The 22,933-nt window shown below is 35.2% G+C and overlaps 1 long non-coding RNA gene across 1 annotated transcript; it reads left to right on the forward strand.

The window, feature by feature from the left end:
* Positions 1-385: 385 nt before the first annotated feature.
* LOC147831073 (uncharacterized) lies at positions 386-21,518 on the forward strand. Its single transcript, XR_015525099.1, has 3 exons — positions 386-444; positions 20,646-20,702; positions 20,775-21,518. It is a non-coding gene; the product is annotated as an uncharacterized LOC147831073 (long non-coding RNA).
* Positions 21,519-22,933: the final 1,415 nt, after the last annotated feature.

The raw sequence follows: 22,933 nt of genomic DNA on the forward strand, positions 1-22,933 counted from the left end.
ATTTCTGCCACAAGAAAAAAATTAAAATAAAATAATTATAAAACTTGAAATTTGAGGGGGAAATTAATAAAGATTTGATTAAAAATATATAATTTATTTTTAACTCATAAACTTGCCATTATTTTGGCATACTGTATGCTATGTATTTGTGATTAATTTAAATTTGACTATATGATGTAGCATGTCATGATGTTGATGATGTTATAATTTGATAAAATTACTTATCAAAGCATTTTTGTGGCCCCTTGTTCCACAATTTTACAATGAAGCATAACAACTGGGTGCTTATTATTATATTTGACTATTTTTTAAATAATTTACCATAAAAGCAAGGCGGAAATGGTCAGACTCTTTGTTTTTCTGAGTAGGTCTAACTGATTTCATATATCAATCCGCGTTGTCGGCAGGCTTGTTTGTTGCCAAACGGATATCAGCGTTTTATAGGTGAGCTTTTATTTATCTCTAAAAGATAACAGTAGTCTAGTTAACAATAAAATATCGCTTGAACAAACCAGCCAATAAGGGTGACGATGAACCGAAGGAAAAATGTGTTTTATGAATGTGAACTGTTTATGTAGAGGAGTTTTCTTATTTATGCCTACAATGAGCTACATATCTTCAGGGTTGTCGAGGACTATTTTTCTTAGCGGAAGCTTTTTTATCTGTCTTTACCATGGACTGTAAAATGTATTAACATGTATCAAATGAAGTTGCAGTTGTGATCTGATCAGTTTTTTTTTATTGTTTTTTACCACACCATCTACTTCGCTTTTCCTAAATGAATAACCATTCAGTACATTTTGTATGCTACAAATATTAATCATTAGTTGGGTTAAAGGCTTCATTGTATGCTTATGGGAAATTGAGATTTGAAATGAAATGAAAATTAAAAATATATACTTTCTAAGCCAAACCTGAAAAGTTAATTGATTTAATATGCATATGTTGAACCCATTTGTTATTTTTTGACTTTAAGAAAGTCTGTCATATTAAACAAACATGTCTAAATTGCAGAATTTGTCCCCCAAACACAATTCCACCAGAGATTAGCAGCAAGCTCAAAGGCTAGCTTTGCCTGGTCCCATAAACATGGAATCTGTGTATACAACAACCAACAACCTTTTATGGCCTTTTCAAGTTTTATATCTCCATTTTTAAATTACATTGTGTTAAAAGTTCTTTCCATTATGCATAGTTCACCCAGAAATTATAATTATCTACCCTCAAGTTTTTTTTTCAAGCTTTTGTAAGTTTTTTACTCTGTTGAACAAAAAAGAACCTTTACAACAGATTAGCAAACTTATAATTGCAACAAAAATGGAAGCAAGGATATTTCCAGGCAGAATTAAAGGAACACTTCACTTTTTTGAAGATACAGTAAGTCCCTTAGAGTCAAACAGTAGAGTTTTACCATTTTTAAATCCAAAGATAAAACACAGCTCTGGAATATCTTTCAGACATTTGTAAGAGGATTCAAATATATTGTCAAGCATTGTGTAATAGGATTACGCCTGTTGCAACTTTGGTACTGCAGCAAATTTCCTTGAGTTTTACAACGGAATGGGAGCATATGGGGGAGCGGGGAACAAAGTAACACTTTTTAGTTTTGTTCAAATAATGAACAAAGTAGTAGAGTTAGACAAACCAAAATTTTTATTAATAACACACAAGCCTCTCCTACAAATGAGCACTAAAATTATTATCGCCAGACCTATGGTTTCTGTGCAGTATTGCCAAAAGTGCCAGGAGTAAAAATTTTACTATTTACCTCACTTGTGGGGCAAGATGTAACAGACAGAGGGATAGTTGTAACACATGCCTAAAAAGGCAGATTTCACACAGTTAATTTTATTGGATAAACACATTTGAATCTATTTGCATTGTTATCCATTTATCCATTATTATACAATGCAATTATTTGCAATAATTGTTTTATATTAAAATATTTTTTGTTAAAAATATTTTTATTTAAAAAGTTCTCAACATTACACTCAAAATTAAGAAATATATATTTTGTTAGTTTAATTGGTGTCCAACAGTGTGTGGCTTAATTGTAACACCCTGTTACAACCAACCCCGCTGTGTCGTGTTTTCTTCTAAACTGGCTAGCAGTCACTGTGTGTTTTTTACATCTGTCAATTTGGTTTAGTCTTTTAGCCTAGAAGACGGTGATCACAACAATACAAATTTTTACATCCAAAAATTTAATAAAATCCAATTTAAATAAAAAAATATTGACTATATTAAAACATATTTTTATGCTGCAAAAATGTTTTCTCCTGTTTCTCATCCAAAATTCGCAGAAGCAGGCCATCGTTAACCCTGAGCAAATACCTTAAAACTCGGTTACATTCAACCCTGCATTACATTGTGCCCCCGTGCTCCCCTAGTTCCTAGCCATATAGACTAAGCAAATAACAGCATTTAATTTTCCATCTGTGTTAGTATTCAATGTTACTACGGAAAGTCTAGTTTTAGATAGGAAAAATATCAAAATTGTTTGCTAATTTTTGAGTGAGATGCTAATGGTCTAATCCGATTCAATAGTTTTTGCTAAGCTTAGCTCAAAAGTACTCCTGCCAGGCCCAGAGATCAGCTGTATAGATTTAAAAAATGGTAAAACTGTTAAACTCTAGGGGACTTGCAAAATGAGCCTCTTTTAAAAAAAAGCAAGGGTTCCTTTAAACTGCTGTGGTTAGGGAAACAAGGTATAGATCAGTTTACTCTTAGTAATTTATGAAGTCCAAATCCTGCACTGTAAGCATTTATTTATGTTGTACATAAATTAATGGACACTTCAATACACTTATTACTTTAAAGCCTTAAGACATTCAGCCTAAATGTTCAAATAAATCAACCTGATATTTTCACCTTGTAAAGCATTGATTGTATTTATGTTATTCAGTTGGGAATGTATGCTGTGGTTATTGTAGGTAATATATATTTAACTGTTCAATGGTATGAGATTATGTATTTTATAAATAGACAGGGGTTAGACAATGAAACTGAAAACTGAAACGCCTGGTTTTAGACCACACTAAATCATTAGTATGATGTAGGGCCTCCTTTTTTGTGGATAATACAGCATCGATTTGTCTTGGGAATGAGAGATACCTGCACAGTGGCCAGAGGGATTTTGAACCATTCTTCTTGCAGAATAGTGGCCACTGGCCAGGTCACTAAGTGATGCTGGTGGAGAAAAAAAAAATTCTCACTAGCTCCTCCAAAACACCCCAAAGTGGCTCAATAATATTTAGATCTGGTGACTGAGTAGGCAATAGAGAATTTTCTTTCTTGAACTGTCATGTACATCAAACCACTCTGTCACCACCAGTCTTGCCTTGTATTGCTGCATTATAATACTGATACATGGCACCGCCTTCAGGATAGTGGGATCATCCAGAATGGTTCGGTTGTCTTTGGCAGTGATGCGCCCATCTAGCACAAGTATTTGGCCCTAGGGAATAGATATTGCATTGTTATGGCAGCCCAAACCATCACTGATCCACCCCCATGCTTAACTCGTAACTCTCCTGGATGTGGGAAAGACAGTGAAGGGGGGCTCATCTTGAGCATTACATGTTTTAAATTGTCCACAGCCCAAGACTGTCACTGCTGGCACAATCGAAACTGTCATTTGTCATTGGCACAAGAGACCAAATGTTTGGCCACAGCAGCCCAGCCATCTATATTGACCCTGTGGGCAGGAGACTTTGAGGTGCACATTTAATTCTGTAGTGAATTCGGCAGCTGTGGTTTTATGTTATTTGCATCCAATCTGAGTTAACTCCCAGACATCACTTTCAGCATGCGAAATTCTGTCATACGACGCTACGAAAAGCAGTGTAAATTAACAAGATAAGACATTAAAAAAGCGAGCGATTGGTCCATATTTGAAATTTCTGTACAGAGAGGTCATGTTTTGAACTTTGATTGGTCTCACGAAGCCACTTGATGCAATTTCGCAGGTCAGAGATCACCAAGCTTGAACTTTCCAATGCAATCAACTGTGAAACTTGTTGCACGAGCTTGCGTTTCACTGTTCGCTGCATTGCAAAGTTCAAGCTTGGTGAAATATGGAACAATTACTCATTTTTTAATGTCTAATCATCTTGTTTAATCCCTTCCCTTTTTGCAGTACTGTACAACAGATTTTCACGTGCTCAAACCCTTAGTGTGACTGCGACATTAAGCTGCGGTCACACTGGACTTTTCTCCCCTTAGACTTCCATTCATATGCACGTGAATGCGTCAGACCGGAAATGCAAATCTGTGCGTCAAGTTTCGCAGCTTGCTGTGTTGCAAAGTTCAAGCTTGCTGAATTCTGACCTGTGAAATTGTGTCACCTGACTGTGTGAGACTAATTGAGGATCAAAACATGACCTCTTTGGACAGAAATTTAAAAAATATGGAGCAATCGCTTGCTATTTTTATTGTCAAATCATCTTGTTTAATGCCGCACCTTTTCACAGCGCCGTACGCATGCTCAAACTCTAGAGTGACCGCGGCATTACTCTAGTAATTAAACCTTCATACTCTGCTTCTGCAATGTGCAATCAATAAAGATTGGCCACCAGGCTGGTCAAGCTTAGCCATGAAACCTTCAACACAAAAGTGGCCATAAAACATATTTAAAACATGTAGTCATGTTATGTATTTCATTCCAATAACTAATAAGCAATAAATTATAGATTACACTTGTATGTTGGTCAGCAAAATCAATACTCAATCAATAGTGACTGTCAAATTGTGCTGGCTCTCAGCTTAATCAGTAATTGATTAGACAGGTCTTAAAATCCCATAGACTGGTGTTGAAAGCTTTTTTCTCTTGCTGTTTTTTTCTGTTTCAGTGACTATTGATTAATCAAATATGGTATTTAAATATTTTAGATACTGCTGCAAGGCAAGCACAACACTAATTAGACCTAGAATTATTTAGACTTGCCATTTCATTTTGCTAAACAAACAAATGTGTTATTATTATTACTTTAGATAGATCACTTTTAGATAAGGCTCTTCCCCAGTCTTATTTTGATATGTATATGCTAATAGCAATAAGGCCTTGTGTGTGTGTGTGCGTGCTTGTGTGCGTGCGTGAGTGTGTGTGTGTGTGTGTGTGAGAGAGAGAGTGTGAGAGAGAGAGAGGCTTAGAAACTTGTCATGCAGGTGCCAGTAATGCGACAGAGTCACTTAATTAGAAGGTGCCAGAGACTCAGCAGGTGCTGGTGTGTGTGTGTGTGTTTAGTTGAGGTGGACAGTTTGGCAAAGACATCTGTGCTGCTGAATATGAATACATGTCTGATCTTATTATTTTCAGCATTTTCTATTTTGTTGTACTTTGCAAAAAGATATTATGAAAAAACTAATTTTACAGACTGGTGATTGATTAGAAAAGGGTTTAACAAACAATAACAATATCTTTAATAGACATGAACTTTTTAAAACCTTTATGAAAAATGTGCATGTGTGTTACAATCAGCATGGCGTCAAACTGATTAAAAGCCTGCTTACTCTATAATTAATATGATAAAAGCACCTAGTTTTTCTAAAGCTGCGTCCCAAATGGCACACTATGCATATGCACTTATGCACTATTTACTTATGCACTTACACATTCACCAGCATAGTACATGTATGTTGTGTCGTCCCAAAAGGAACACTACAGTTTTTTTACTAAGCAGAAATGTAAACCGTTTCCCTGATGATGTTGACGGTTGCCAAATTAGTGAAATAAATGACAAAACTACCAAATAATGCCTGCCATTAGTATAACCGCATTCACCATCAGAAGGCTTATAATCACTCTTGTAGGAGAATTTTGCTTTCACAATCCAAAATAGATACCGTAATCCAACATGAGCAGCCGATAGCTCCGCCGTTTCCACGTGGGCAAAGCAGCGGCCGTTGAGTGAGTGAAGTGTCCAACATTCCACACTTCATTTTAACAGTTAAATAAGTGCATCATCCGGATAATTGAAGTGCACTTATTATTTTTAGAGTTTTCAGTGTAAACGCACTACTTACACTGTTAAAACACCAAATTGGTATAGAATAGTGCATAAGTATGCGATTTGGGAAGCACCTTGTGTTTTTTAAAAAGTTTTTACGTGTGGATGAGATTGTTGTGAAAACAAAACACTAAAACTGCTGAATTGTGCATGCCTGGGGTCTGTTCGTTGTATGTGGATTACCCAATTAGCTGGATTTGATTATTGATGATTTGACTTCATCCAGGATCATTTGTTTTTCAAAAATCATCCAAGAGTTGTTGTCATAGGAACAGTTCTGGTAGCTTAAACCTGCTCGGGAGCAGGCTTATTTCATATAAACAGGATTAGATTGAGTAATTCCAAGTGAAGGTAATACTGAAAGTATCCCAAATGCTGCTATTTTCTTACAGTAGTAGCTAGATTATATAAACTGGGGAAACAGTAAAATAGTTTTTAAAAATTATATATAATTGTTATGCAATACACTTTGAAATAAAAGTAAAAAATTGGAGGTACAAATTTCTCTCCCCAAGAGGTTCAAAAAGAACATTAATGGACTTTTTAGATACAAATGCGTACTATTTTAAGGTATTAATTCAGCTTTAGTACAATTGGAATATACTGATAAATATGGCCAATGTTCTCGTTTTTGTTTTTTTAAAGGAAATTAATAATTTTTTATGCAGTCATGCACACATTTTGACAGCTAATATGCCGGTGATGAGCTATATGCACACAGACTTTTAATTTTCAGCCAAATCTTACAGCCCAAGGGCTGTCTTTTCAATACAAAATTGTCACGTTTAAGATCTGATTTCTTTACAAATCAGAGATCTTTACTGCCTGTTAGATATATGATATGAAGTGGGTCTCAGATTGGACAAGAAGCACTGCATTAAATTCCATTTCACCCACCATGTCTTTAAAATATGACAGTTTATGTTACCCCAGTATTTTTTATGGAATTTCTGCACTAGCCTGTTGCTACTTATGGAGCTTGTAGTTACAATGGTCTTTCATCGTGTTTTATGCTTGAACAACTAAAATAACGCTTAAGTTTGTTTAGTTGAATGTATCACATTACAACATCGATGCTGTAAAAACAACCTTGTGAAATTGAAAATAGTCACATTAAGCTTTCGCTGGAAGTTTATTGTTGGCTTTCAAATTCTAGCTGTGCACAGAGCCCATTTGATGCTTTGCACAAATTGCGCACACTTTTACCAATATCAAAATGCTTTTTTGATGCGAAATTGTTTTAAACAGTCAGTTATGCCTTATGCCACATAGTTAAGAAACTTGAATACTGTAAAAAAAAAAGCTGTGGTGCTTGAAAATAAAACGTAAAATAACGTCCGTTAAATTGCAGAAATTTACCATAAAATAACAGACTTTAAATTGCAGAAATTTACCAGGAATTCAAATTTAATCAAATTTCTGTAATTTAACGATCATTAATTTATGGTAAATTTCTTAAATTTAATGGCCATTATATTATTATTTTTTTTCTTCAGGCAACACAGCTACCAGAAATAAACCCATAAAATAACAGATTTTATTTATTTATTTATTTTTTTACAGTTTAGGCAAACTATAATAAAGAAAATCCACTCTAAATGTAAAACTTAATAAATTGCTACTTACTCTTGACACATGAAAGTGTAAAGCCTGCAGCCCACAACAAATGTCTGTCTATTTTATTTTTTTTTAAATATCTGAAAATATGATGGAATTTTATATAATGTTAATGTTGTAACACTTTTTAATCATCTTACATTTTTTGAAGATAATATAGCTACATTTCAAGTACTTTAACTTGTAATTTTATCAATTTACTTTTTTATGTTTAATTTTTTTATCAATGTTTTTATTTGTTATTTGTAACATCTTTTCAAACATATTTACATTAGCAAAGTTTTAGTTTCTGTATTGAAATGCTATACTTGATGTCCAATGTAAAGAACTGAAAAGGCAAAACCAATTGAGAACCACTGATCTAGAATACTCTACAAATCACCAGAGTAAAACGTTAAATAAAAAATTTCCCTCTATTTATTAAAACCCTGTGACGCATAAAACTAAGAATGAGAACAGGCCCTGATGCATATTACTGCAGTAATTCAGAAATGGGAATTTTAGCGCTACAGGACACCAAAGACATTTCTCTAAACTCCTATTGAAAAAGCCCCACTGCGTTCATGTAATATCCGATGACTCTTGTTCCTGCTGAGATTGGACATTAGAAGTGATGCCACAGGTCAGATCTGTGTCTGCTGCAGTCCGGCTTCTGCGAAACCGCTATCACAGAAACATCTCAGACAGCTGAGATTCAGATCGATAACACTCCTGTTGTAAACAAAGCTGCTGCGCTTCCCATGGCCCGTCAGTTGCCCTGGTATATCAAGGCAGCCAGTGGTACTTCATACCTTTATATATACAGGCTTTTTCATCATCCTCGAAACCTCAGGAGGAAGATGACACAGTTGGATAAACTAAAAGGTGTGCATCTGCAAAGAGTGTGTGTTCGTTATTACCAAGAGATACGAAAGTGCTGTCTGCGGTGGTTGTTTGTTCAGACAGGAATAGCGTATTCCCAGTCTTATTGTGTTTGCTGGAGCATTAAAGGCTGAAAGTTCTGTGACTCATTGCTGAGTTGGAGTATATTGATCCCCTCACCCTCCAATGATGTCTGGCTCTTTTTAAGTCCTAAAAAATTGTCGAAGGTTTTAAAACCAGATGCAACAAGATGCAAAATGTGATGTTCAAAGCAGTAATCCAGGTGAATTGCGTCAACTGAGTAGTGCATTGAAATAAACGTTCTTGAGTAAAATAAATTAGATATTTTTTAAAATCACAATTAATTGCATGATTGCCCTGCAGTTTATTACATTCTTATATGCAAAATCCAACAATGAATAAATTTTTTTATTATATTAAAATTGCAATAACAGTTTAAACAACTGAGGTGTTTTAATTACAGTATTTTCTTTCATTTTAAACATAAATCTTAACCTGAACATTAAAGAGCTCCTATTATGTTTTTTTTTGAAAATTATCATCCATGCAGTGTGTAAAACAGCTCTAAGTGAATAGAAACATCCAGCTGAGGTTTAAATCTGACAGTGCACCGTGTTTAAAACTATTGATTATTTTGAGTCGACTCAGAGTTAGACTAGGGTTGGGCGATGTTGACCAATTTGGCATCGTACGATGTCTAATGTGAAACATCATGATGGACGATAGAATCGTCGTCGTAGGTGGCGGTAAATTAATTATTTATGAATAACTAATTAATTAATTTACATAGAATTAATAATTTTTAGCCTACTGTTTTAATTACCTGACTTGTGTGGTCTTTGTTTTACCCATAACCATATTATAAATAAATAAAGATAAGTTACATACAAGTTACCACCTGTCAGTCACTTTTTCCACGGGGCTCTGGCATGAATAGGCAGAGTGATTTGTGTCGTTATAATGGCGTTGACAAACTTGGTTGGTAAAAAAGGTGCACAACCAACAGGAACCCACCAACAGTATCTAAGGTTTTAGCCTGATCTCACGAGGAAACGCAAGTATTTTACGTTTTGTCAGTTTAGTGGCTAATTTGTAGGAATTTGTACGAGTTTAGTCGTACGATTTTAAAAAGGAGGCGTGGCACCCAACCCCACCCCTAACCCCAACCGTGATTGGGTGATGAGCAAATCGTACTAAATTGTACGAGTTAGATCATACAAATTAATACGAATTAGCCACTAAATCAAAAAGTTACGAATTGTCGTGAGATTGCTTTGAAGGTTTCCACTAAAATTACAAAAGTACTAAAAGTACTAAAAGTACAAATGTGAAAGCGAAAGATTAAAGCAGTGTACTGATGCTGTGACACTTTACCTGATAGATTCAAAAGACAGAAGAGTTGTTAGATAGAGACAAGATTAATCAAATGTCACATTTAACAACTGTAGAGAGACATGATCCAGCGGTAAATCCTTGATAAACTGTCCAACATGCACTGCTTTCTGGGTTTTTTGCTCAAAGCACCTGCTGACGGCTGGAGTTCAGACGTGCGTGTACGCTGCAGCACATGACTAAGTGTGTGTGTGTTTGTGTGTGTGTTTGTGTGGTCATGTGATGAAACAAGAATAATTTTTGTTCTAAAATGCCATTTTAAAGCTAAGTTGTATCAGTGTAAACGGGGCCTAATTGAGTATTTTTCATGAGCTAGTTGCTGCTTCGATGGGGATTGCGGAGGATTGCGATGCCTGCTCAACATATTGATGTCTGTTGGCCATCGATGACAGAACAAATGAATCGCTGAACAAATCATATGGGAGTCGTTGGGATCATTAAGTAACAATAAATGCATATTATAAGACAATGAAAGTGTTTTTGACTTTGCACGTAAACAGCCTGCTGTTGGAGACCCCCAAAACCAAAATATGACCTTTGATAATGCAAAATAGGGGCTTTAAAAAATATTTTTTAAATCCAAAACCAAAGCTGTTTGCCACTGCCAGGGCATTGAGTGATAATTAAGTGATCATTACATCAGTGGTTTTCAGTTCCTGTTTTCCGACAAGAAAATGAATGATTCATTCAATGAATATATATAAATATAAATATAATATATATATAAAGTCAATGCAAACAGGCGGATATTCAAATTTCGGCCTGGCAGATTGATGCGGAATGCATGAAGTTTGCCTTAAATGCACAAAATACTCCTTATTCTTATCTTCTGCACCAATTCATTTCAAGCAGAAAATTAGCTTGAAGTGGAAAACATTGCATGAGTAAATTTATTATAGCTAGGTTTTTGTATAAACCTAACAAATGTTCTCTTTGGTTGAGATGCATAATGATGGCCATCCCAAGCCAGTACTGTTCAACATCCCAACCAGACCCATTGTTTGTCTGTTTGTAATTCTTCTTTTTGTAATAAAATCTAAACAAATAAGGCCAAAAACAAATAAAAAAATAAACTTGAATGTCATTTATAAGCAATCATTATTTATATGTAAATGTCATTAGAAGAGTATTGTATAACATGAATATGGCTAAAAATGAGCACTGTAGCTGTTTCCACTTGGGTTTAATGTACACTTTCAGTGATCCAGTCATAAGTGGACAACTGAGATGCATTACTCTTTCAGTCTTTTATTAACATGCACTGAGTGATATCTCATCTTCTGACCATATGTGTTCCGATTTATCCGAGACCCTTCCCTTTATCCATAAGAATGAATGAACCCATGCTAAGAGGTTCATGAGCAAGCATTAAAGCGAATGAAATCAATGTGGCTGGAACTATAATTTCATTCATCATCTTTAGGTACAATGCAGTTAGGTATAAACAAATATTGTATTTTTTGTGTGCACTTTCCCACAAAATGTCTCATAATAATCACGTTCGGTTGATAGACAGAGGGTAGCTGGTGTTTTGTGGCTGTTTGAGAGCATTCGACCATATAAACATTTACTGTTGATGATAGCAAACAGATATAAACTAGACCAATAATAAAAAAAAAACTTTGTTTTTGTCCACTTATATTTGGATTGACAAAAACACATTTTAAAGGGATAGATCACCAAAAAATCACTTACTACAATTGTTCTGAAACTTTGAGTTCTTTCCGTTAAACACAAGAGAAGATATTTGGCGTGTTGCTTCACATGCAAATTAGTTTAAATTCCCGCCCAATGTAACAATGGGGCAGATCCAAGAGCTCCCTCGCTCAGTGTTTGGCAACAGAAAGGCAGACAGAGAGAAGCAAGCAGCATGAATGAGAGGATCAACATTCAGCCGTACATGTAGACTTACACTTAGAGCTGCGACACGGCACACCAGACACGCACATTGGCATGTTATTTAAAATGAAGCTATTTGAATAGAGCTCTGTGGCGCGGCTGAAACATGAAGTGTCCCGTATCCTGGCTGGGCGCCACGGAAAGCTGCCGACTTGAAGCGCCATTGTGTGTGCCCTGATAGAAACCTATGTTTAGAATTCTAAAATGCATGGCGCTGTGTGGCGCGATGCTGCGCGTCGTCGAGCGGCACTTCTGGTGTGCGAACTAGAGGCACGTTTGTTATTTTATTTCCAATGGAGCGACACTCACGTGAGGCAAAGGCGCTCGCACTTTCAGCTGCACCTAGTAAAGATCACACTCACAGGGAGCTTCTGTGACTTCGAGAAATGGAAACAGCTGAAGTTTAAGGTAGACGCAATGAAAAGTACACTAGTTTCCAAACCTACCTACAAACAAACTAAGTTACAAACAATAATTCCGATTAGACCGATTATGTGGTGAATGCTGATCTTGTGTTGAGCCCTATAAGCATCTAAAAATAGAGCAATGGTGTTCCTTTAGTGACATCGCTTTGAGTCACACGCTGAAAATGGCGGACGTGAAACGACAAACTGAGGATTAGGTGACGCATGCCTGTCAATCAATATTTCTTGGGCGGTGGGACTGCACTCCTACGTCAAGTTGAGGTTGATCTAAAAAACGCTCCAATTGGTCCACCATTTTTATGTTGTTAAATTGAAAAAAAAAGGACTGTGTGTGTTTATACCGCCCCAATATGATGGTCTACTGTATACACTATACTTACACGCATGTCTGTCCAAACAGATGAAAAAAGTAGATTTTTCACCACAGATGCCTTTTTATGGCTACTAGTTTCCCACGTTATTCTGAATATTTTGTGTTCAACAGAAGAGAGAAACTGAGTAAATGATGGTAGAATTTTCATTTTTGGGAAAACTTTCCCCTTAATACATGAGAGTTGCCATAAAATGAAAATAGAAACATTTTCATTTCTTTGTAATATCTTATTGCGAAGGATTGGTTCAAATATAAACTGAACTGTTTCTGGCTTTGCATATTAAACTTAGATGATAGGGTGTATTTTAATCCTAATATGCAGCGTATGAATAAACAGAATGAGTCATACCATTTTATGGGCTTTTGGCGTAACGTTTCTTCTGAAGATCAAAAATATTTTTGTCTGTCTATACTGTGAAAGGTCTGAGGAATAAACAGAGAAAGAAGGTCTTGAGTGACATTTGCTTTTAACTTTAATGTCTGACGGTCAGACGGTAATGTAAGGGGGGCAGGGACAAATGTGAAGGTGCAGGTGGCTCTTCTTAAGATAAGACCATGGCTATAGTTCAAACAGCTTTGCACCTATCAATTCCCCAAAATTCATTTACACAGCGCCAGATAACTATGGGCACCAAATGCACTTCCCTGCCATCATAAAACACCTGTGACCCTTTTCCCACTCTGATGAAAAGCAAACAGCAAATTAATTTACACCTCGATGACTAATGGATACAAAGGCAGCCATCAAAGTTCTTGGTTATCTTGGAAACGTGTGGCGTAACGCATGCTTATCATTCAGTCTCGCTCTCTTACTCAGTCTTTCTGGTCCTCTTTCACCTCTCATTAAGCGGAAGCCTTTGGCCCAAGCGCTGACTTTGGGGTCGAACGTGTTTGTTTTCTTCCTTCTTGCCTCCGTGGTGTGAAAATTGAAGTACTTTTTTCTTTTCACCTCTGCTAATCCTCACCCACTGGGCTTTTTCAAAAATTCATGTCATAATAATTATGCTCTGTTCCCTATAAGTGTGATTTTGTGTAGCCAAAGTGTGAAAAGGGTTTTATGCTGTGCTGATTTATGAGCCAAAGACAGTTCAGTGTGTTCACACCCGTCGTTTCACTTAGGTTAATACAATGTTGCCAAATAACCTACTTTTTTTTTTTCTTATACACTGTATCGGTACATGAGTGCATCTCTCTAGCCATCCATCTCTCTGTCCATATTGCTTTTTGTAACATTCAATCTTATTTCTAACATCCAGTCCATTTGTCTGCCATCCATTCACTTTCCCTTTTTATAATCTTTAAAATCCTTCCCATCCATCCACTATCTTTGTAATATTTGTCCTTTTTCTTACTTCCTAACATCCTGCCCTTCCTTTTATCTATCCCCCAATCAATCCTCCATGTTTTTTGTAATGTTCATTCATTTTTTCCCTTTCAACATTTTTTTCTATCTATTCATTTATTCATGATCATTGTAATGTTTATTTTTCTATTTTAAATGTCTTGTCAGATATCTGACCATTCATCCATCCATCCATCCATCCATCCATTCATCCATCCATCCATCCATCCATCCATCCATCCATCCATCCATCAATCCATATTCTATTTAAGGTTTAATTGACTTTTTTCAAGTGTTCTGCCATGTTATCCATCTATCCAACCATCCATCCTTTAATCTTTATTTTAACATTTATTTTCTTTTTTTTATGTCCTGTATAGTTGACTGATCGTTTATCCATGACTGATGCTGCTCATTTGTCTGACCATTTATGTATTCAAGCATGGTCTTTGTAACTTTTTTCTAACTTCTTTGCATCTATCCACTCTTCCATCCACCTTTGCTTTTTATTTGTTCATTTTTTTCATGTCCATCCATCCGTCTATCCAACCTTCCATGTCTTTTGTAATGTTCATTCTTTTTTTTTCTTTTTAAAATCCATCAATTTATTTATCATTTATTTTTCTAATGTCTTGGTTATCTGAACATTCATTCATCCTGTTTCTTTCAGTTTATTTTTCTTTTTTCTGTGTCCTGCCATGTTATCTATTAATCAATCCATATATGTTCTTTATAACGCATGTTTTTTCTTTCTTTCTGATTCGTCTCTTTCTTTTCTTCCTGCTCATTTGTCTGGTCATCCGTAATAGAATTATTAGTCCCCTGAATCATTAGCCTTCTGTTTATTTTTTCCCCAATTTCTGTTTAACAGAGAAGATTTTTTCAACACATTTCCAAACATAATAGTTTTTATAACTCATTTCTAATAACTGATTTATTTTATCTTTGCCATGATGAGAGTAAATAATATTTTACTAGATTTTTTTTATTTCTATACAGCTTAAAGTGACATTTAAGGCTTAACTAGGTTAATTAGGTTAACTAGGCAAGTTAGGGTAATTAGGCAAGTTATTGTAAAATGATGGTTTGTTCTGTAGACTATTGAAAAAATATATGGCTTAAAGGGGCTTAAAATTTTTTTTACCTTAAAATGGTTTTATTTCCTTGCACTTTTTACACATCATTTGGGAAATATAAAAAAAAATAATCAAAGGGTGTCAAAAAATTTTGACTTCAACTGTATTCAACCATTTTTTGCTTTCTATCCTAACTTTTTTTTTTTTTTTGCTTTTCTATATTCTTTTTTTCTAACATCTTGCCCATCTAGCCATCCATTCTGTTTGTAATTTTTCATTAATTTTTTCCATCCATCCATCCATCCATCCATCCATCCATCCATCCATCCATCCATCCATCCATCCATCCATCCATCCATCCATCCATCCAGGTGTTTATTTTAACATTTATTTGACTTTTTTTTTTAAATGTCTTGTTATCCGCCCATCCATCCACCTCACCATGTTTCTTTGAAAGTTTTTGTAAGTGTCCTGTCATGTTATCTATCTGTCCATCCATCTGCATTGTAATGTTAATTTTCATATAATTATTTTATGTCTTGCACATCCATCCATGCTTTCTTTGCCTCAATGCTTGTTTGTTTTTCTGACGTCCTGCTAATTTGTCCGGCCATCCCTAGATTCAAGCACCCTCTTTGTAACATTTTTTTCTTTTTTCCTTTCTTTGCATCTATCCACTTTTCCATCCATCCAAGCTTTTTGTTCATTCTTTTTTCTAACATCCTGCCCTGCCATCCATCCATTCATCCATCCATCTATGTTGTTTGTAATGTTCATGTCTTTATAATGCTTGATTTTTTCCTCTTCCTTTCTGATATCTTGCTCATTTGTCTGGCCATTTATGTATTCAAATATTTTTGCTTTCTATTCTAATTTCTTAGCATTTCTCCACTTTTCCATCCATCCATCCATCCATCCATCCATCCATGCTTTTTATTTACTCTTTTTTTTTCTTCTAAAATTTGGCCCTTCCATAAATCTGTCAGCAATCCAACCATGTTGTTTTTTTTTTTCTTTTTTACATCCATCCATCCATCGATGATAATTTTGACATTTATTTTGGATTTATTTTTTCAAATGTCTTAGTTATCTGTCCATTTATCGACCCAGCCATGTTTCCTTTAACATTTTTTTTTCTTTTTTTAAGTGCCCTGTCATGTTATTTATCCATCCATCTTTATTGTATTGTTTATTTGTATTTTATTTGTTTATGTTCTAAGTTGGCTGATCATTCATCAGTATATTTAACCTTTGTAACTTTTTTGTCTTCTTTAGTAACTTTTTTGCATATATCCACTTTCCATCCATGGTTTTTATTCATCTTTCTTCTTTTAAAAGTCTGCCGTTCCATTTATCTGTCACCCATCCATCCATCTATGTTGTGTGTAATGTTCATTCATTTTTTTCTGTTAAACATTCATCCATCCATGTGTTTATTTTAACATTTATTTTTCTTTTTTCAAATATCTTGTCCGTTATCTGACCATCCATCTATGCAGCCACATTCCTTTTTAAAGTGTCGTTTTCATTTTTAAATTGTCATCCATCCATCTATCCATCCTTCTTTGGTGGAACGTTTATACTTATTTAATTTGTTTATGTAATTCGTTGACTGATTATTCGTCCATCCGTATACCTCCTCCCTAATGCTTGTTTTTTTTCTTTCTTTCTCACATCGTACTCGTTTCTCTGGCCATTCTTGTATTAATTCATTCTCTTTGTAATGTTCAGTCATGTTCTCTCTATTTTTAATGTCCTGCCCATTAACCCATACATTCTTTCTAACATCTTGCCCAAAGAACATGCTTTTTATATTTCAATGCAAACTAAGCTTTGTGTTTAAAATGTATTCATCTCAATTTCTTTGCCTTTTCATTTCATTTTAAATATAAAGTACGTCCTTCCATTTAAACGCCAATGAAATGCTGACAGACAGATATATAATATAATTAGCTGACTATGAAACAATAGAAAAGTTCGCCTCAGTGATGGATAACTCAGAGTATTATTTTCTCACTATGGGGATTCTATCTTACCCTGCTCTTTAATGGAGACAGATGCCTGTAATGGGCTGTGGAAATGGACACAGATGCATCACTAAACAAAAAGTTGCACATCAGCGACTGGTATGGTCATGAAACAAAGCACAGAGGGACTTCTTTTAAATGTGAATAATGACTCCTGAGCACGTCCAATCTCCCTTTCTCTTTTTCTGACCTCCGGTTTCCGTAATTCCACTGAGGACACGTTGCAAATACAGTGTGTCCACCTTGTTCCCTGACTCCCCACTTAGTCATTATTAGGCATTAGAGTTCTTGAGAAGGTGACTAGGCAAGGGTGGGATGTGTGTTCGTTGCGGGGGGCCTCCGGGCTCAGGGTGAACTGATGATTCATGATTCAGAGACTTAGACAGACCTTGCCAGGGTGAAACGCTTTGTCGTTGACTTTACCGTTTTGCCACACACACCAGCTCCATTTTCACTTTGCTCAGCTGTACAATGAGAGCGACTCCTCAAAAGCTCTTTATGTCCCATCAAGGAAGTAACAGTGATAGGCACTATATACATATTGATTTTCTGTCACTTGAATTTTAGCTATAAAATGCATTTTTCTACATTGATTTTATTGCCCTTTGAGAGGCGGTTACCATGTGAGACATTACACAGGAATAATTCAACTTATCTTAACAATTTTTGGATGAAATGTAAGTCCTGCAGCCTAAATTCAAGTACACTGAGTGCTGTTCACACTTTACAACAATTTGTAAATGTGTTTGTTATCATAAACTAATAACTAATATTTATTCAGCATTTATTTATTATGGTTCAACATTTTACTAATATATAATTAAAATCCAAGTTCATGCTTTGTTAACATTAGTTAATGCACTGTGATTTAACATGTATTATGAACATGAATGTTCTCAAAGATAAGTAAATACTGTACTAAATGTTTTGTTCATTGTTTGTGTTCGTACATACTGTGCATGGACTAACATCAACTAATACAGCCTTAACTGAAAAATACTAACTAAATAAATATCAACAAAATAAATAAATAAATAATAAATCAGGAAAAAATAGATTAAATCATATGTGAAATTTTACAACGAGTTCAAAAGGAATGTGTATTGCTCACTTTTATTTGAGACATTCTGTCAGGATTCTGCTACTTCTGTTTTGTTAATATTTGTTTTGGTGGCACACACTAGTCCTGTCTTGTCTTGTATGTTGTGCTCTGCTCCAGCACTTATAGTCCAGTTAAGCATTCATATTTCTCGTCATTGTATGAGTGCCAGTGCTTACTTTGTAAATTGCGAGGTCCCAGAAATGATTGAGGTAACATATTTCTCTTAAGGTTTTTTATTATTCTCTTGCGCCAATTGGTGAAAAATTTTCCTCTCCGATGTCGCCACTGGCTTGCATGGTTTGGGACCTATAGAGCTGCGTATCAATGGATTTGCTCTTTAGTGTTTAAACTCTGAGCAGTGAATATTAAGCCACCCTTAACTGAACTAACCTGATCTTCAACACTGAAAACTGAACTGACACTCTTCCATTTACTATAATCTTCTATGTGAAGCTTGACACAATCTACATTGTAAAAGTGCTATAGAAATAAAGGTGAATTTTATTAAATAAATAAAATAAAATAAAATAAAATAAAATAAAATAAAATAAAATTAAATTAAATTAATCGGATCCAACATGTTACCGGAGGAGGAATGGTGTGTTTGTTGTTTGCTGTTTTGTTCGTGGCATGGTGTTTTCATTTTCAGTGCTCCAGTCTAGTTGGTTTCAGTTGGCAGTGAGATTGAAACATGCATTGAAGTTTCTTCATTCATCATGTGCTCTTGTCTTGCGTACTGTGGCTCTGTGTTTACATTGTGGCTGCGTGCTTTAGTGTTGTTTCATATGAACACACGGTTAATGAGTTTTCTCATTGGCTGCACGTTCTAGCCCCATTTTATGTGAGCACATGGCCTGTGTTGCTTTCTTTGTGTCATGTGCTCTCCTATCTATTGTCTATTGACCGTTTATCCTGTCTAGTCTTGTTCCAGCCTTTATGCCTGCCAGTTGTTTGTTTATTTGTGTTTTAGTTATGTTTTTCCCCCTTGGGGTAGTTTTTGCTGCTGTTTGTTTTGTTTTATAAGTAATGAACCCATTTCTTAGTTTGCATTTGAGTCCTTAGTCCTTTCCCCAGACCAATCATTTTTTATATATTCCAACAAAAATGAATATGTGATTGGGGTAGGACTGTCACTCAGAGTCCTATTCATTTTGAATATTGTGATTATTATCAATAACAGAATATTGTCACACCCAAAATTAACAATTTTACCAAAAATAACTCATACTTTGAATATCATGATTATCACCAATACCAGTATAATGTGACACCACTAGGAGAGAATTATATGCTTAGAATTATTATTATTATTATTATTATTATTATTATTATTATTATTATTATACTGTGCAGAGAGAAGTATTAATTTAACATATCAGTATTAGGAAGACCTTATATTTAAGGAATAATAATTACACAATTATTCTTCCATGTTTTAAGTTTAACAGGAATAAAACTAAAATTGAGAAAAGTAAAGCTTATTTCATAGGGATATTAAAATTTTGGTAAACTTTTAATCTAATTACTTTTGAATTTAACATTTTGTCATTTCATATTAGCTAGACATGCTTTTTGAAAAAGAAGAACTGGTAAAATACTAAAAATGATTTCAACTTCTCACAAATAAAACTTACAAAAGCTGTCACTGGGGCCTTTTCTAAAGGTGCACTTTTATACCTTACAGGTCTACTTTTGTACCATAAAGGTACATAAGTATATCTAAAAAGTACAATTGTGTATTTCATGGTACCTTAAAAGTACCAAAGTATACCCTACAGCAGGGTTGTCCAAACTCTGTCCTGGAGGGCCGGCATCCTGCAGATTTTAGCTCCAACTTGCTTCAACACACCTGTAAGGATGTTTCTAGAATGCCTAAGATCTTGATTAGCCCAGGTGTATCTGATTGGAGTTGGAACTAAACTTTGCAGGACACCGGCCCTCCAGGACCAAGTCTGGACATCCCTGCCCTACAGGTACAAGAGGTACAGCCCCAATGATAGCTTCTGTACCTTTATTTCTGAGAGTGTATAGAAGTCCAGAAAATATGAATATTTAAAAAATTGTCAAGGTTAACCTTTTCAGTAACTCATTCTTTTACAGGTCAAACTGACCCAGAATATAATAAAATAAAATATAAAAAATGTTTCAAATGTTGATGTTTTAAATACTGAAAAAACGTTTTAGGTATGGTTTGACAGCCTGTAATCATTGCATAGAACAGTAAGTACATATTCAAAATATTTCATTCTGTGTGCCACTGTAAGAGTTGAAGATCTCAATCTCCTTTTTTATCACTTTTTTTTATTATAAAAGTTCAAGTCAGCAGACTGGGAAGGATTTCCGCCACATTATCAGCAGCGAGAGAGGAATTTGAAGTAGATCAGACTTAGACATTTTGTGACTCACACTTTTGTGAGTCTGTGTCACCTCACCTTGCCCGCCTCTTTGCCGACCCTACTCATAATGGTGATTTATGTATGCACTTTCTCTTTTCTCCTACAGTAATTGACAATGTGATGAATGGCTTTGGAAAAGAAGGCAAGGCGCTCCAGCAGAACGGTAGTTTGTTCTTCTTGACTAGGAAACAGACTCCGGTGTCCTTTAAAAAGTGAGATTTGCATTCATTTGCAGATGGCGGTGTGGAATGGGCAATCACCAGCTGACAGCATGGCAGATTTCTCCTTAGTGAGTCACATATGATATGAAAGGTACGCAACTTTAATCTAGTTGAATGACTCTGCCGGAGTGCACCGCGCATAAACCCATGATTTACATCACAAAGCCTAATTAAAACTAAGGAGAATGTTGAAATGAGTTTAGTCTTTATTAGTGAAAAACTGACATATGATAGACTTATAAAATGTATAGTGTTAGCAAAATAGCTTTCTGAAACTGACTTAAATATTTTAAATTAAATACATTACTTTCGTTTTTGAGCCAAACAGTTTTGATATTGGAAAGCAGGAAAACAAACACTCCCATTATCCAAAAAGACCACACCCTGTTTTGAGGTCTCTGCTATCATTACTAGACATGCCTCTCACCACTGATTGGCTGCAAGCACGTTTTGGGATTTAATCCAACACAATCTTCAAAAACAATTTTCATATATTAGTCATTTTTTCAACAATATGCAGAGTAATCATTAATCACAACCAAAATGAAAGTTGGTATTAACATTGTATGTTTGTACTGTGTATATTAGTTATTTATTCATTAATTTTCCTTCGGCTTAGTCGCTTCATTAATCAGGGGTCGCCACAGAAAATTAACCGCCAACTTATCCAGCATATGTTTTACACAGTGGATGCCCTTCTTAGGAAACACCCATACACTCCTGCATTCACACACATACACTATGGCCAATTAAGCTTATTAAATTCACCTATATTGCATGTCTTTGGGCTGTGGGGGGAAACCTGAGCACCCGGAGGAAACCCACGTCAACACACGAGAACATGCAAATTTCACACAGAAATGCCAACTGACCCAGCAGGCACTACACACTTTTTACATCTGCCTGAGGCTTGATCTCTTTCAGAACTTTATATTTTTCCTTTTTTTGTAATAGAGGAGCTTTGCATTTAAAGACTCACTGTAGAATCTTCATTTACCTTTAAAAAAAACAGACTCAAGACTGACACCCTTGCGAAGAGAGGGGACCAGGCTCATTACTATTCCAAGTCATGTTATTATGAGTGTGTTAATGTGAATAAAGTCTAAGATTCTTCTTCCGTTTTATCTCATAGTTATATAATGATTGATATGAGCATATTAATACAAGCTAAATTGAGATTGTTGTACATTTGACTCAAATTATATAATAATTGCTTGGTAAATGTGTTAATTTTAGTCATAGAATATAATTTCCATGCATGCATCCACTTTAAAAAGTAATTTTATCAAAGATTTGTGGTTTTTTCAAGTGTTATGATGATTGATCTGTATTTTCTAAAAGCAGTGCAAGTTAGATTTTTGTAAATTTGACTGAATAGTAAACTTTAAGAATTATTTTTAATGTTGTGACGGTCGTAAGGTTTTGTTAACCAGTTTCCACTAGATGGAGGTGTTCCATGATCTGGTATTCTTCTGGAGTTTTGAACAGGTGCGGTGTTTTGCCGTGATTGACGTTTGAACCAGGTGTGAAGTGTTACCTGTGATGTGCGTTTGGATAAAAACCAAGAGAACAGGACTGCGGGTGTTCATCCTTCCCTCTTCAGTTTTGGAGTTTTTTTTTTGTTTTCTTTTCTTTAAATTCATGTATCATTTCACTTAATTTTTGATTAAATATATTTAAGTTGATTTGATTTTCTGGTTTGGATCTTTATTTGGTTTTGTTGCTACTTTCTTGAGCCAGGAGGTTGTAAAAAATGGGGGCTCGGCCGAGATGTCACTGAGAGAGGCTTGGTGATATTTCTCGTGCATTGAGAAGTTTTTTTTGAACTGAAGAGGAAAGGATGTTTCTGCAAAAGACTAGAGGTGAGTGAATGATTTCATTATAATGCCAATAAAGTGTTGTTTAAGGCGGATTTGATCGTCAAAGCCATGTGAACTCCTGTGTTAGGTTGTAGAGCGCTTAATGCTGTTTATTATTTTAGTTTGTTATTTTGGTTTGTTGTTTTTGGTGTGTCGGACGCGGGTAGGCGGAATAGCCGCTGAGCTGCATGTGGGCGCACTGAAGACTAGGGTTGAGTTATTTATTAGATACGGGAAGGCTTTATCTTTTGGCATTGTGATGAAATCTGTAGTCTCTAGTCTAGTCGCTCTAGTCTTACTTTTAGTCTTATGCC

Source organism: Danio rerio, chromosome 24 (genome assembly GCF_052040795.2).
Source record: "Danio rerio strain M-AB ecotype USA chromosome 24, GRCz13ab, whole genome shotgun sequence".
Classification (NCBI taxonomy): Eukaryota; Metazoa; Chordata; class Actinopteri; order Cypriniformes; family Danionidae; genus Danio; species Danio rerio.